This window comes from Meles meles, chromosome 14 (genome assembly GCF_922984935.1).
Source record: "Meles meles chromosome 14, mMelMel3.1 paternal haplotype, whole genome shotgun sequence".
NCBI lineage: Eukaryota > Metazoa > Chordata > Mammalia > Carnivora > Mustelidae > Meles > Meles meles.
The window spans coordinates 5127482-5142724 of record NC_060079.1 but is presented as its reverse complement, the minus strand read 5'-3'; the positions used below and the strand labels follow the sequence as shown (position 1 = coordinate 5142724).

Sequence of the window (15243 nt, the reverse complement as noted above, 5' to 3'; positions counted from 1 at the left end):
TTTCATTAGCACTCCCCTTCCCTCCCCCAACACACGCACACGCGTTCACACATACACGCACTCGCACACGCACACACTCACAGATGTGCTTTTCTTCGCTCCCATGTCAGTTGCTCTCATCATTATGCAGCATTGCTCCATCTCCTCTGTTTTCCTGTTCAGGCTCCATGTTCTTGTGCGCCACTGCTCCTGGCCACTTTCCTTGTCTCTTCCATTCTGTCTGACAGCTGGGCAGACATCCAAGATCTTTGCCATTTTAGTGGCTCAAGGAGTCTACCAGATAGTGTTCAGACTAGAGGGATGACCTCACAAGGAATTTATTTTTCCTTTTGGGTCTAAGTTTTGTGAGTTGGACACAGGACTGATGTATTTTCTAATTCAAGCCAATGGTAATGGAGCGACTGAACCAGAGTTGAAGTCTCTGACAGCTTTCTGTAGATTCAGAGAACCTGTTAGGAGAGGGGAAAAAAGTTTAAAGCAGAATCGGTCTTCATCTGAAAATGGGACATGAATTCTACTCGGCATTCCTACTCTGAACATGCTAACACAACAGGTAAAATCTTAAACATACCAAAAGTCAATAAACTCAAAGTTACGGTTTTCACAGCAACCGTAACTCATATGTCAATGGCATTTTCCACTCCTGCAATAGGCGTTAAGTTTACCAGTCCAATGCAAATGCGTAGTGTAGCCAAGTTAGCTACTGAGCTCCCTGACTTTTCTTGACATGGAACCAGTCAGACCCATCATTATACTCTGTTTAAATGGCACTTGTCAAGCTCTTGGCCAAAAAAACTCCTCTGTTTGTATTACCCTGACTGAAAAGAAGTACAAACTTACAAGGTTAACCCCCTCTGGGTAAACCAGGGACCCAAGGATTCCACATCCCCGTTAGAAGCCCAGAATTCCCCAACTCACATACCCACATGGCTTCCAACCCCCGAGTGTGGTTTGAGTTTTATTTCTCAGTAAACACATGGAAAAGTTGAAGTACCAGTGGCATGTTAGGATATTTGAGGTAGTTAAGTTGACTTGTTTATAGATCTTTGAAGTTTTATGGACTTTCCAGGTATCATCTCAAGCACTGAATTTCACCAGAAACATCAAATATCAGTATTAGGAAAGTTCACAGTTTGTAGCCTGATACTTTAACTGCTTAGTAAAGATTATAGCCTTTTTTATCAGTGGTGAGTTGGTAACTGATAACATTTTCAATGAGCTCTGAAGTTTCTTTATAAGACTACACCATCTCAAGCCCAGATATTGAGTTCTATGACTGCGGTAAAGAGATAACACTATCTCCAATGAATATAGCTTTTGTCTCCACCCCGCCCCCATGAAGTATGAAGAAGTTATAAACTAACTTTGGAATTCCTCTCTCCTAAGCCCTGGCTGTGTCCCAGGCCCATTCTACAGGTGGGTTGGCTAAGACAGTGAGAACAATGATCCCAAGGTACTAATTGTACGTGAGTGAGCCTGGCAGCCTGGCAGCCGTCACATACGGCATTGTTGAGCACAGCAGAAAAGACACCCTTCCAAAAAACCAAGTAGAAAAGAAGTATCTCCATTGGATATCCCAATTTAAGATATTCCTCCCTGATGGCGCTGCCTCTTGCAAGGTGCAAGGCTGCAGAAGTGCAGCCAATAAAGCCTGGGCTGATCCCAAAAGTCAGGCACTCTTGCACTGGGCGTTACCTGGACAGCCAAACACCATGACAGCACTCAGAGAAAACCTGCTCTGGCCAAGCTGCGTAGCTGCTCTAACACAGCTCAAAGTTGGGGCTCAGTCATGTTCGGCCATAAAGCTGGTCTACAGCTCATGACTATCGTCTGGAGAACATCGCCTTATCTCTCTAAGCCTTGATCCCCTCAATATGTAAAACTGACATAATGATAACACCTCCCAACTACAAGTTAATAGATGCAAAGTCCATAGCATGCATTGTGTTCAATTCTCTGCGGTCTCTTGGAGCAATTCTGGTTTAGGCTCAGGAAGCTGAGGCTCTGCCTTTCACTGTAGCCCTAACAAATGTGTGACCTTGAAAACTGTCTCATTATAGGGGCACCTGGGTGGCTCAGTCGGTTAAGTGTCTGCCTTTGGCTCAGGACATGATCCCAGTGTCCTGGGATCCAGCCCCTAGTTGGGTCTCCTGCTCATCGGGGAGTCTGCTTCTCCTTCTCTCTCTGCCTCCCCACACTGCTCATTCTCTCTCTCTCACTTTCTTTCTCTCTCTTAAATAAATAAATAAAATCTTTTTAAAAAAGTATCTCATTATACTTTAATTCCTTAATCTTTACCTCATGAGAATATTGAAATAATTATAAGTGAAAATACTTGCAAAATAATTTTTTATACCACTGTGTTATCTTTGAAAGTAATTATATCTATCTGAAGTTTTAAGGTGAGAAAAACAATAAATAGGATTAGAAAATGGGTTTACTCAAATAGAGTAGGAAAAATGATAATGGTACTTTTTCAAGAAGGAAGAGTCTAGCTCCTTCAGGCCAGGGTCGCAGTTTCTTAAAACAAAAATAACTCTACTCAGGCAATTCACTGCAATTAGTTCCACTATGCTGGAGAGAAAGTTCTCACTAAAATAGCTGATGAGTATTACTGATATCCCAGTGTGTTTTGTGCTTGACTTTGTAAGGGTTTCCACAGGATTCTTTCATGGCTGCTGTAAAGCCTTTTTCATGAAAACAAGATCTCAAAGGTTCTCACATACAAAGAAGAATGCTCTAGAAACATGGCCATGATCCTCGGTCTGGATAAACATTTTACCACGGGCATTTTTATTTGAGAGTCGAAATATTGAGGGTCTCCCAAATTTCTGACTCACACTAAAAGAGGATAAAAGAGGCCTAAATTACCCTTCCTTTCTGTTGGGACTTCACAGAAACTTCCAAAAAGAAAGAGATTCCTTTTGTCCCTTACCCCTTGATCCGTTCCACAGGCCTGAGACGGCGCTACTTATTTTACGCCTCCCCAGTCGATAACAGTTACACAAGATGTCTTCTCCTGTTTTCTCCTCCACCCTGAGATAGAAGAAGACAGATGGAAGTGGGATAAGAGAGGCTGACCTCAGAGCCGAGGCAGGGTCACTGAAGCAACCTGCACGTCTGGTGCAATGTCAGCACGTTTACAGAGCCGGAGATACACCACCAGTGCCGATCTCGGGCGGCCCAGACCAGTGATAAAGTCCCAGCGCCACCTTCTCCGCCCTTCACAGCCCGCAGGGGTTCAAAGGTCAGAAATCTGTAGCTGCCTTACTGATAAAGTCGACCAGATTGTTCATTTGAAATGTCACAGAAAATAAATGGGATTCTTTTCGATACGTCACCATCAGCATTAGGTTTTATCATTAAAATACTTCAGCATTTTACTGACTGGCTTTGGAACATGTTTTATGTCTGGAACATAAATTTTTTTTTTTTTTTTTTTTGCTTTCAACAAATTTTTGAGTACTCACATGTGTCTGGCAGAGCATTAAATACTAGAGAAGGGGAGAATAATAAGGATAATTACTGTTAAATAGGAACACTCTGAGGGCTACAGGTACAAGGGGAGTTTTTCAAAAAGAAGTTCTTTTCTCAGCTGCTCAGAGTATTGTTACAGAACTTAAAATGTGTAAAAACAACACATTATGTTAAGTACTATAATAAAGGTAGAAGCCAAGTTTTGTGTGGTTCCTAAGTAGAAAGCAATAAACTCGCTAGGGGTTCAGGCAGGGCTTTACATTAAAAGTGACATGTGACTATATTCATTTGTAGAGACAGAAAAAGAATTATTTCAATATTATGCTTTATTACAGAAATATGTATTTGGTCTTTCAGATTATTAAAATATATTTCTCACATGTATTTGGTCTTTATCCATCATTCCTCATGCACAACTCCCAAACCCTTGGAATTTTCTAAGTGTTGATGTCAGAAAAGTATCTCTTACTTTGAGGTGAATTTCTTCCCCCACCTGAGGATGGAGGTGGGTTGCCAAGAGAACCAACCATGTGATTAGAGGGTTGGAACTTTCAGTCCCATTCCTCAACCTCCAGGAAGGGAAGAGGGCCTGGGGGTTGAATAAATCACCAATTGTCAGTGATTCAATCCATCAAGACTATATAATAAAGCTTCCATAAAAATCCAAGAGCTCAAGCTTGGGAGAGCCCCCAGATTTGTGGCCACGTGGATGTTCTGGGAGGGTGGTATGCCTGGAGAGGGCCTGGAAGTGCACACCTTTTCCCCACACCTTGTCCTGGACAGCTCCTCCATCTGGTTGTTCCTGAGTTATATCTTTTTATAAAAAGAGGTAATCTTAAAAAAAAAAAAAAAAAAAAGGTAATCTAGTATGTAAAATGTTTCTCCGAGTTCTGCAAGCTGCTCTAGCAAATTTACCAAAGCTGAGGAGGGGTGATGGGAGCTTCTGACTTATAGCCAATGGGTCACAAGTGCAGCTAACAACCAGGTTTTGTGACTGATATCTGAAGTCCAAGGCAAGGGATCATACGAACCTCCAAAAGATAGCCGATTGGTCAGAAGCACAGATTGTCAACCCAAATCTTTTTTTTTAGGTAAACTGAGGCAAAATCAAAGTACCAAAAATGGACTTTATTCAGGAATAGTAGTGAAATTGCAATTTGAGAAAATGCATGCTGCCATATGCTCACGCAAATCCTTCTAGGGTTTGGGATGGGCTGTATTTACCCGCACAGAGAGCAAAGAGGGGGAAATCCAGCCCAATTCCAACCAGTATGCTCATCAGCTGGAGAAGGGCAAGAAATTCTTGGCAGATGTTCATAGGTCAGGAGATAAGTCTTGGTCTGTAATTCAGGCATTTACCAAAAATCAGTCTCTCACTTAAATTTCTGTTCTTCTGAGGGTATATGCATGACATCTCTTCTGGTTACCTTGTAGATGGTAATCTTTTTACTAGGTAATAACCTGGGCTTGCAATCAGCATCTGAAAGAGGCATTGGGCAGTTTTATGGGATCCTGTCCCCAACCTGGGGAATCTGATGCTGTCTCCAGACAGATAGTGTCAGAATTGAGTTGAATTGTAGGACACTCAGATTATGTCATAGAGAATGGCTTGTTGTGGGGGGAAACCTCCACACATTGGGTGACCAAGGCATCAGAAGTGAAACGTCCCATATGAGCAACACAGGAGACTCACAGGTAGAAAAATACAGTGGGGAAGAGCAGGGTTTCTCCCTACTTAGGACAGAAAAGGCCGAGGACTTTTTCTATATAATTATATACCATGACCATGTGGGGTTTTTTTTTCCAGGTATGGAAACGCTTCAACATTTAAAAATCAATGAACATAATCCATCATGTCAATGGACTAAAGAAGAAAAATCATGTGATCATACAGATACATGCAGAAAAAGCATTTGATAAAATCCAACAGTAATTCATGGTAAAATTTGTTAGCAAACTAGAAATAAAGAATAACTTCCCCAAATTGCTAAAGAACAATTACAAAAGACTCAACTAACTTAACATCATACTAAATTGTGAAAAAACGAAAGGTTGTTTCACCCTTCAAAGCAGGAACTAGGTAAAGATGCCCCCTCTCTCCACTCCTATTCAACACTACTGGAAGTCCTAGTTAGTGTAATAAGACAAACAAAAGGAAGTAAAAGGTATAGAAATTAAAAAGGAAAAATTAAATCTGTCTTTGCTCACAAAAGAGATGACTGTGTATGTAGAAAATCCCAAAGATTTGACAAAAATCAATAACTCCTAGATTACAGCAGAGTCATAGGATACAAGGTTAATACACAAAAGCAAATTGTTTTCCATATACCAGTAATAAACATTTGGAACTTGAAATTAAAAACACAATATAATTTACATTAGCACCAAAAACCCCTTGAAATGCTTAGATATAAATCTAAAAAAATACACACAGGACCTATGTGAAGAAAACTACAAAAGTCTGAATAAACAGAGAGATATTCCATGTACATGGGTAGGGTGACTCAATGTTGTCGAAGTCTCAGTTTTTCCCCATCTCCAGCTATCAATTCAATGCAACACCCATCAAAATTTCAGCAAGCTATTCTTGCAAAAATTAACAAACTGTCTCTAAATTGTATATGGCATGACAAAAGACCCAGAATAGCAAACAAAATACTGAAGACGAGCAAAGTGGAGGTTTGGCACTAGCCAACATCAAGACTTACTATACAGGGGCGCTTGGGTGGCTCAGCGGGTTAAGCCTCTGCCTTCCGCTCGGGTCATGATCTTAGGGTCCTGGGATCGAACCCCACATCGGGCTCTCTGCTAAGCAGGGAGCCTGCTTCCCCCTCTCTCTCTGCCTGCCTCTCTGCCAACAAGGAAGTAGGGCAAGAAGAGCTCCCATTCACTGCTGGATAGAATGTGAAATGGTGCTACACTTTGGAAGACAACCTGACAGTCTCTTACAAAGCTTACCATAGTCTTAATATACAAGGAAGCAACTACATAACCTAGGTATTTACCCAATTGAGTTGAAAAGATATGTCCACAAGAAAGAATAAATTTTGAAAAAAGGTAAAGCCCTGCACATGAATATCTCAGATTATTTTATTCATAACTGACAAAAACTGAAAACAATCAAGATGCCCTTTAATAAGTGAGTGGGTGAACAAATTGGATTACAAATGTACGAGGGACTATTCTTCACTGACAAAAAGGAAAGAGCTATCAAGCCATGAGAAGACAGGGAGAAACCTTACCTGCATATTGAGGACCTTGACAGTTTTGAGAAGTAATTGTTGGGTATATTGTGGGATATCCCTCCACTGGAATTTGTTTGATATTTTTCTCATGTTTAGATTAGGGCTCTGTGTTTTTGGGAGGAAGATCACAGAGATAAAGAGCCGTTGCCATCACATCATTTCAAGAGTACATACTGTCAACATGATTTATGAAAGTTAATGTTGACCTTGATCATCTGGTTGAAGTAGTGCTTGTCATGTTTCTCCACTGTTATATATAGTAAATAAAAGTTACTCTTTTATTTCCCTGGTCTGTACTATACTCATTGCAAAGAAGTCACTATGCACAGCATACCCTGTAAGGGCAGGAAGTTATACCCCCTCCTCTTTTAGGGCGGAGTGGATACATAATTGATTTAGAATTCTTCTGCAACGGACATTTGTGTCTTCGTCACTTAATAATTTATTCATTAACTTACGTACCAGATGATCACGAATAAATCTGACAAAAATTTGCAAGACTTGCTCACTGAAAATTATACAGTGATAAGAGAAATTGAAGACCTAAATAAATAGAGAAATACCATTTTCAAGTATGGTTCTTAAGACAGTATTATTAAAACCCAACCTCCCACAAATTGACCCACCTAGTGTCAGCTGATAGGGTCAATTTGTAGAATTTGGCAAGCTGATCCCAAAATTCATTTGAAAATGCAAATAATCTCGTAGTAGTCAAAATGACTTTGAAAAAGAAGAACAAAGTTGGATCACTCATACTACATGATATGAAGATTTGTTTTATACCCATTTATTATATACTTATTATCAGGGCAACATGGTCTTGCCATATAGGTAGGCAGATAAATAAATGACAATGGTCCAGAAGTAGACTCCTATATATATGATCAATTGATTTTCAGAAAAGGTCTCAAAGCATTTCAATAAGGAAAGGAAAGTATTTTCAACAAATTGTGCTAAAAAGCAGACAGCCATAAGCAAAGGGGAAAAAATATTTTACCATTTACCTCACAACATATGCAAATGAGTCCTAGACCATGTGTAGAGGTTAAAACAAGAAACCTTCTTGAGGAACATACAGGAGAAAAATCATAGTATCTATGGGTTTAAGATTTCTTCAATAGGACAAAAATATCACGAACTATAAAATAAAAATACATAAATTAGATTTCATTCAAATTTTACACTTTTATTCTTCCAAAGACATTGTTAAGACTATGAAGAAAGAAACCACAAACTGGGTGAAATATATATCTGTCAGAGGACTTGTACAAAGAACATTTCTAAAACTCTTATAAAGATTATCCATACCAAGTGTTAGTGAGGAGTTAGAGCAACTGGAACTCTCATACACTGCTGGTGAAAAGGTAAAATGATCTAATCCACTGTGAATCTGAAAGTCAATTAGGTAGTTTATTAATAAATGGAACATGCACCTACCATATGACTTAGCAGTTTACTCCTTGGTATTTGTCCAAGAGAAATGAAAGCCTATGTCCAAAGACTTATATGTAGATATTTATAGCAACTCTATTTGCAATAATCAAAAACTGGAACAAACCTCATGTCCTTCAAAAGATATAAACCTGTTATTCATCTGATAAAATACTGAGGTGTGACCATACACTGGAATACTACACAAAAATAAAAGGAATTAACTATTGACATTTGCAACAACAAGAATAACTTTTACAGTAGTTATTCTGAGTGAAGGAAACCAAATAATGACAGCAAAACCAAATAACAACAGCATTGTGGGGAGCCTGAGTGGCTCAAGTTGATTGAGTGTCTGACTCTTGATTTCAGCTTAGGTCATGATCTTAGGATCATGGGATAGAACCCTGTATCAGGCTCTTCAGTCAGCAGGGAGTCTGCTTAAGGATTCTCTTTCTGCCTCTCCCTCTTACACCCCCCCCGCAATAAATAACTAAATCTTTAAAAAAGGAAAAAAGAATACACATAATATGATTCCATATTATATGTTATATATTATATATATGTTATATATTATGTTATATATGTTATATATTATATATTATATGTAAAAGTCTAGAACATACAAATTAATCTGTAGTGACAGAAGCAGGTCAGTTTTTGCTTGGGAATGGGGTGGGCAGAGTGGAGTGGGAAGGAGTGAGGGATGGCAAAGAGGCATGGAGATACTTTTGAGGGTAATGAATATGTTCACTATCTTGATTGTGGTGATTGTTCTATGGGTGTCTACAAGATCAAAAGTTGTCCAATTTCACACTTTAATATTTGCATTTTATCGTATATCAATTACATCTTAATAAAGCAAAAAACTAAGTGATCAATCCATCTTACATCCTCTTCTGACTGTAGTTCCATCTGTCGATCTCTACTTCACTTCAGCAGCCCTTCCAATGGCTTTACCCCCGAGTTGTCCATTACCTAGAACTCAACCCATTCTGGAATCTCAAACTTAATACCTTGCTTTTACTCACACAACCTGTCATTCCAGCTTATTCACTTCCTTATTCTCAAGATTTTTTTTAAGATTTTATTTATTTATTTGACAGACAGAGATCACAAGTAGGCAGAGAGGCGGGCAGAGAGAGAGGGGGAAGCAGGCTCCCTGCTGAGCAGAGAGCCCGATGTGGGGCTCGATCACAGTACCCTGGGATCATGACCTGAGCCGAAGGCAGAGGCTTTAACCCACTGAGCCACCCAGGTGCCCCTATTCTCAAGATTTTTAACTTTCAATCACTTCAAAGCCTTGGTCCCATGATCCAGACATTTTGCAATTTTTCTAATTTTTTTCATTATGCTTAACAACTCCCTCCACAACCCCTCACATGGGGTTTTACTCTGTGAAAAACCCCACACTGGACCCTGTGCATCTGGTGACACCACTATCCTCTTTGAGATTTAATTTACTTTTCTTTGAACGTTAGAATCTATAGTCCATACTTCCATTACTTCCATCACTTTTATTACTTCCACATTTCTTGAGTCTTATTTTCCTCCAAAATCTCATACCCCTAGTCCTTCCTTTGAGCTTACTTTGTAAATCCTCAGTATCTGATCTGTCAAACTCTCCCATTCCACTCTTCTATCTATAAGGCATGCTGAATGCTGAGGGAGAAACCTTACACAGTTGGAAAGATTGTCACACCTGATTGTCCCCTAAACCTACACTGGCTCTTCTCCATTTCAGTTATGCCAACTCCATTTATAATAACGTAAGTCAAAGCCCCTCAAGAGTTATCTTTCTATTGTCTCCTTTTCTACACTCCACCTGCAGTGAGTCAGGAAATTCTGTTTGTTCCACCCCTTAAATTTATTCAGAATCCAACCACTACTCACTATTTCTAATACCACTATTTTGGTCCCAGCTACTATCTTCAATCACCTCCATGACAGCCCACTCCCTTCTGGTCCCCCTGCTTCTTCACGCACCGTCTGTCTATTCAGAAGACATCAGCCAGAGTCATCTTTTTAATACCTAAAAATGTTCATATGTCACTTCCTGTTCAAAACCTGCAATGCTCCCCCATTTTACACAGAGTAAAGCCCAAAGCTCCTGCATGATCTGCACGTCCCCATAGCATCTTTTTTGTATATGTGCTGCCGACGCGAGCACCCCCATAGCATCCTTTTTGTATATGTGCTGCCGACGCGAGCACCCCCATAGCGTCTTTTTTGTGTATGTGCTGCCGACGCGAGCACCCCCATAGCATCTTTTTGTATATGTGCTGCCGACGCGAGCACCCCCATAGCATCCTTTTTGTATATGTGCTGCCGACGCGAGCACCCCCATAGCATCCTTTTTGTGTATGTGCTGCCGACGCGAGCACCCCCATAGCATCCTTTTTGTGTATGTGCTGCCGACGCGAGCACCCCCATAGCATCTTTTTGTATATGTGCTGCCGACGCGAGCACCCCCATAGCATCTTTTTGTATATGTGCTGCCGACGCGAGCACCCCCATAGCATCCTTTTTGTGTATGTGCTGCCGACGCGAGCACCCCCATAGCATCCTTTTTGTGTATGTGCTGCCGACGCGAGCACCCCCATAGCATCCTTTTTGTGTATGTGCTGCCGACGCGAGCACCCCCATAGCATCTTTTTGTATATGTGCTGCCGACGCGAGCACCCCCATAGCATCTTTTTTGTGTATGTGCTGCCGACGCGAGCACCCCCATAGCGTCTTTTTTGTGTATGTGCTGCCGACGCGAGCACCCCCATAGCATCCTTTTTGTGTATGTGCTGCCGACGCGAGCACCCCCATAGCATCCTTTTTGTGTATGTGCTGCCGACGCGAGCACCCCCATAGCATCCTTTTTGTGTATGTGCTGCCGACGCGAGCACCCCCATAGCGTCTTTTTGTATATGTGCTGCCGACGCGAGCACCCCCATAGCGTCTTTTTGTATATGTGCTGCCGACGCGAGCACCCCCATAGCGTCTTTTTTGTATATGTGCTGCCGACGCGAGCACCCCCATAGCGTCTTTTTGTATATGTGCTGCCGACGCGAGCACCCCCATAGCGTCTTTTTGTATATGTGCTGCCGACGCGAGCACCCCCATAGCGTCTTTTTTGTGTATGTGCTGCCGACGCGAGCACCCCCATAGCGTCTTTTTTGTGTATGTGCTGCCGACGCGAGCACCCCCATAGCGTCTTTTTTGTGTATGTGCTGCCGACGCGAGCACCCCCATAGCGTCTTTTTTGTGTATGTGCTGCCGACGCGAGCACCCCCATAGCATCTTTTTGTATATGTGCTGCCGACGCGAGCACCCCCATAGCCACCTCCTACTCCTCCCCATCCCCACCTTGCGTAAGAAACATCTTCCACACTATCCTCCTTTTTCCTTCAGGATGTCAACCCAGTCATGCCTTGGGACTAGAATGTTCTCTCCACTATCTACATGGCTAATCCCTTCCCTCTTCCAAGTCTTTGCTCAAATGGTATCATCTCAAATAAGTTCTACCCATACCTATATTCACAACCTACCTCTTCGGCCCCTCAATCTGTTCTATGTTACCCTTTATTTTACACTACTTTTCATCGACTATGAACTACAATTTTCCTCTTTTGTTTCTTGCCAGTCTCCCATCATTAAATATGAACATAAATATCTCGACTATTTGTGTATCAATGCATCTGATAAGATTAAAAAGTCTTTGCACATAGGGGCGCCCGGGTGGCTCAGTGGGTTAAAGCCTCTGCCTTCGGCTCAGGTCATGATCCCAGAGTCCTGGGATCGAGCCCCACATTGGGCAGTCTGCTCTGCAGGGAGCCTGCTTCCTCTTCTCTCTCTCTCTCTGCCTGCCTCTCTGCTTACTTGTGATCTCTGTCTGTCAAATAAAAATAAAAAAAAAAATCTTTAAAAAAAAAAAGTCTTTGCACATAGAAAATATTTGGTTAATATTTACTGAATGAATAAATGAATATTAGTGTTCTCTGTATACGCTAGTACATTAAATATGGCCTATGGAGTCAAAATATTGAGTTCAAGCCCTTCTCTAACAAGATAACTGTCAAAGCATTTTTTTAAAAATTCCCTGTGCCTTAGTTTCCCCATCTCTAAAATAAAGATGATTATTATATCTGTCTTAAAGAGTTATTGTAAGAATCAAAAAAATGAATATATTTACAACGATTAAAGATATAAGTAGAATGCAGTAAACACCCAACAAATATTAGGTATTTCCCAATTCTACCCCTCCCAAAATCTATTTAAAGTGTTCTACCTAACCTCAAGCCCACCTCTTCCATATTTTCAATGGATGAACTTGCCCCTAATTAACAGGAACAAACATACTGTACCAAGCAAGGACTCTTTCTTTTCTCCATTAAAATGAATTTATACATAAACTTGTCTTTCATCATTTTCTTTGGTTCTCAGTGGAGAAAGTAACCCTTCTTCCCAGAGCCTGTGCCATCCCTCACTCATGCTCTGTAACCATCTCTTCCCACAACCTCAAGGACAATGTTCTATTATATCTTTCTATTTCTACTGTCTTTCCTTCTAAACACACACACACACACACACACACACACACACATACACACAGTGTCCTTCCACATTTGCTCCAAAAAATAAATAAAAACTTACTTTCTTAAATTTCAAATCCTGTTCTAAATTCCGTTCTCTCTTCTTTTCCTTTCTTTCATGATAAATCTTCTTAACTCAGTAGAATATATTGGAGATTACCCTTTCTCCCTTCCTTTCAACTCAGTTCTTTTCAACTCACTGTATTCTGACATTCATTTTACAACTCCAATGAAATTGTTCTCCCCAAGTTCATGAATGACCTCCACATTTCCCAACTCAGTGTTCAGTTTCCTCTTCCTTAACTCGGTATGTTTGTGTCTGTGACCATTCACTTCCTACAATGCTAACTTTCCTGATTCTCTTTTGAGCTCCATGACTTGTTAATCCAGACTATGTCACTGATTTGTTATCTTCCTTCCTAAATGTCCATTATCCCTCCAAGTCTTTGCTTTTGGCTCTTTTCACCTGACACCTGATTCTTCATCTGAACAGACTATACTACTTATCATCCCCTGGACTTTGGTTATTTACATGTGGAAAAAAAAACCCAGACTTCCATTAACATCAGTCATTAAATTAATCTAACAGAAATATCATTAGGTCCCAAACTGGACCCAATATCAAAATGTTTCCTCTTTTCAACTTCCATATCTCATTGAATGATGTTACCATCCATCCACTTGCCCACACAGAAATTTGGCAGGCATCCCAGATTCTTTTTTCTCATTGAGACTTCACACTGAGCTACCAAGTCCTACAGATTTTAACTCCTTAATATTGACTCATCTCCATGTCATTCTCTCTATCCCCAAAGTCATTACCTTAATCCAGACCCTCATCACTTCTTGCCTGGATTACCACAACTGCCTCCTAACTAGCCTCCTTCCCTCAAGCCTGGCACAGCTCCAATCCCTACTTCACACAGTTGCCTATGTGTTCTTTCTGAAATACAAATCTGATCATGTCATTTTGCTGTTGAAATTCCTTCAATTCAGGATAAATTTGAGACTCTTTAGATTAACACACAAGATACTTCATGATACGATGTTCCCATACATTCTACCTTCATCTCTCCTCATTAATCCCCACAAATTCCCTGCTCTTGGTACTATACTGCTTAAGATTCAACAAATGTCACATGCTATTTCACTCTGGAGAGTGAAATAGATCTCCCCTCCCCACTCCCATCTGTCTGACTGCTTGTCATCTTTGAGAGATGATCTCAACTCCTCTACCACTATGAAGTCATCCCTGATCCATTAAGAAATTGTTAGCTGTCCCTATATTTCTTTTACATCTCTTTCCTGACCACTAGTATTTACTGATCTTAGCTACATACCATGCTTTGTTTATGTACCTTTCAAACATTATCACATTTAATTCTTACAATGGCACTTCAAGATGGTAATGTTATTATCCTCTTTTTACAATAAATTGAGATCCTGAGAATTTCTGTAACTCATCTAAGTTCATACACCTTAAAAGTGACAAAACCCAGCTTTTCCCTCTCCAAAGCCTGTGGTCCCAAAAATGAGGCTAAAACTGTTTTATCATTCAATATGTTATTGGTTGGCTTGGCTATTGATTTCTCACACAGGATCTGGCATATAGCAGCTTATTAATAAGCTAATTAGTGAATATGTTTGATTTGGGAAATATTGATATGGGGATACCCACAAGGCCTCTGGGTTAGCATGTTGTTTATCAGGTCTTGGAGCTCCAGCAGAAAGTTTAAGCTACAGGTAGAAAACTGAAACCCTTCAGCAGTAGCTGAGACTGTGCAAGGGAGGACATTGCCATGGAGCACAGAACCGAGAGGGGAGCAGCAAGAGCTGGAGAGTGAGAGGATGGAGTCAGAGAAAAATGGCACCAAGGGACTTCTACTAAGCTGGAAGCTGAAACAGACATAGATATGGGGATGGGGTGGGAAGCTCAACAGAGACAACCATAAAAATGTCTCTACTGTCAAGAGTGTGAAATTATTATAGGAAGGCTGAAGGGAGAACAGGCTCATTTCTGCCCTTTGCCCTTGCCCTTGACCACCTGGCCCTGGTTGCCTCACTGAGACTGAATGCCCTCAATCTGTATTAGGCTAACCCTCAATCTCCGCCCCCTCCGAGGAGAAGCCCTTACCACTCCCCGGTGAGAGTGTGCACTCAACCCTGTAGTAGATGGAGAACAGAGCTGTGGTCCTAGTTTCTTGTCATAGAGCCCCCTGAGGTGGAGAGATAAGTCATAAAATTGTTTACATATGAATACAGAGAAAGTGAAATAAAATATTTAGGTAATAGACTCAGGATCACATGAAAAATCAGGATTCCAGTTTCTTTTTAAACTTTATTTCTTGAAAGGGGAAGGTCCCATTTGGCTTAACATAATAAAGGTCCACTTTAATAATTTTGTTTCTGATAGAGTGACCACAGAGGATTTTGCCACATTCTGAAAAATACATGGATTTCTTCAACCCTCTCAGCAGTCATCTCTGTGTTTTTCTCGCTCTTTCCGA

At 40.8% G+C, this 15243-nt stretch overlaps 1 long non-coding RNA gene across 2 annotated transcripts in view; it reads right to left on the bottom strand.

The window, feature by feature from the left end:
• Positions 1–15243, bottom strand: part of LOC123925045 — a 33535-nt gene that overhangs the window by 2474 nt on the left and 15818 nt on the right. The window contains exons 1-2 of one of the 2 annotated variants that reach the window (XR_006814904.1): positions 2936–3039; positions 82–449 (exon numbers count right to left, since the gene is read on the bottom strand). This is a non-coding gene — a long non-coding RNA (uncharacterized LOC123925045). Of the gene's footprint in view, positions 1–81; positions 450–2935; positions 3040–15243 lie in introns of those variants that run through there. The other variant, XR_006814905.1, reaches the window with a different exon arrangement.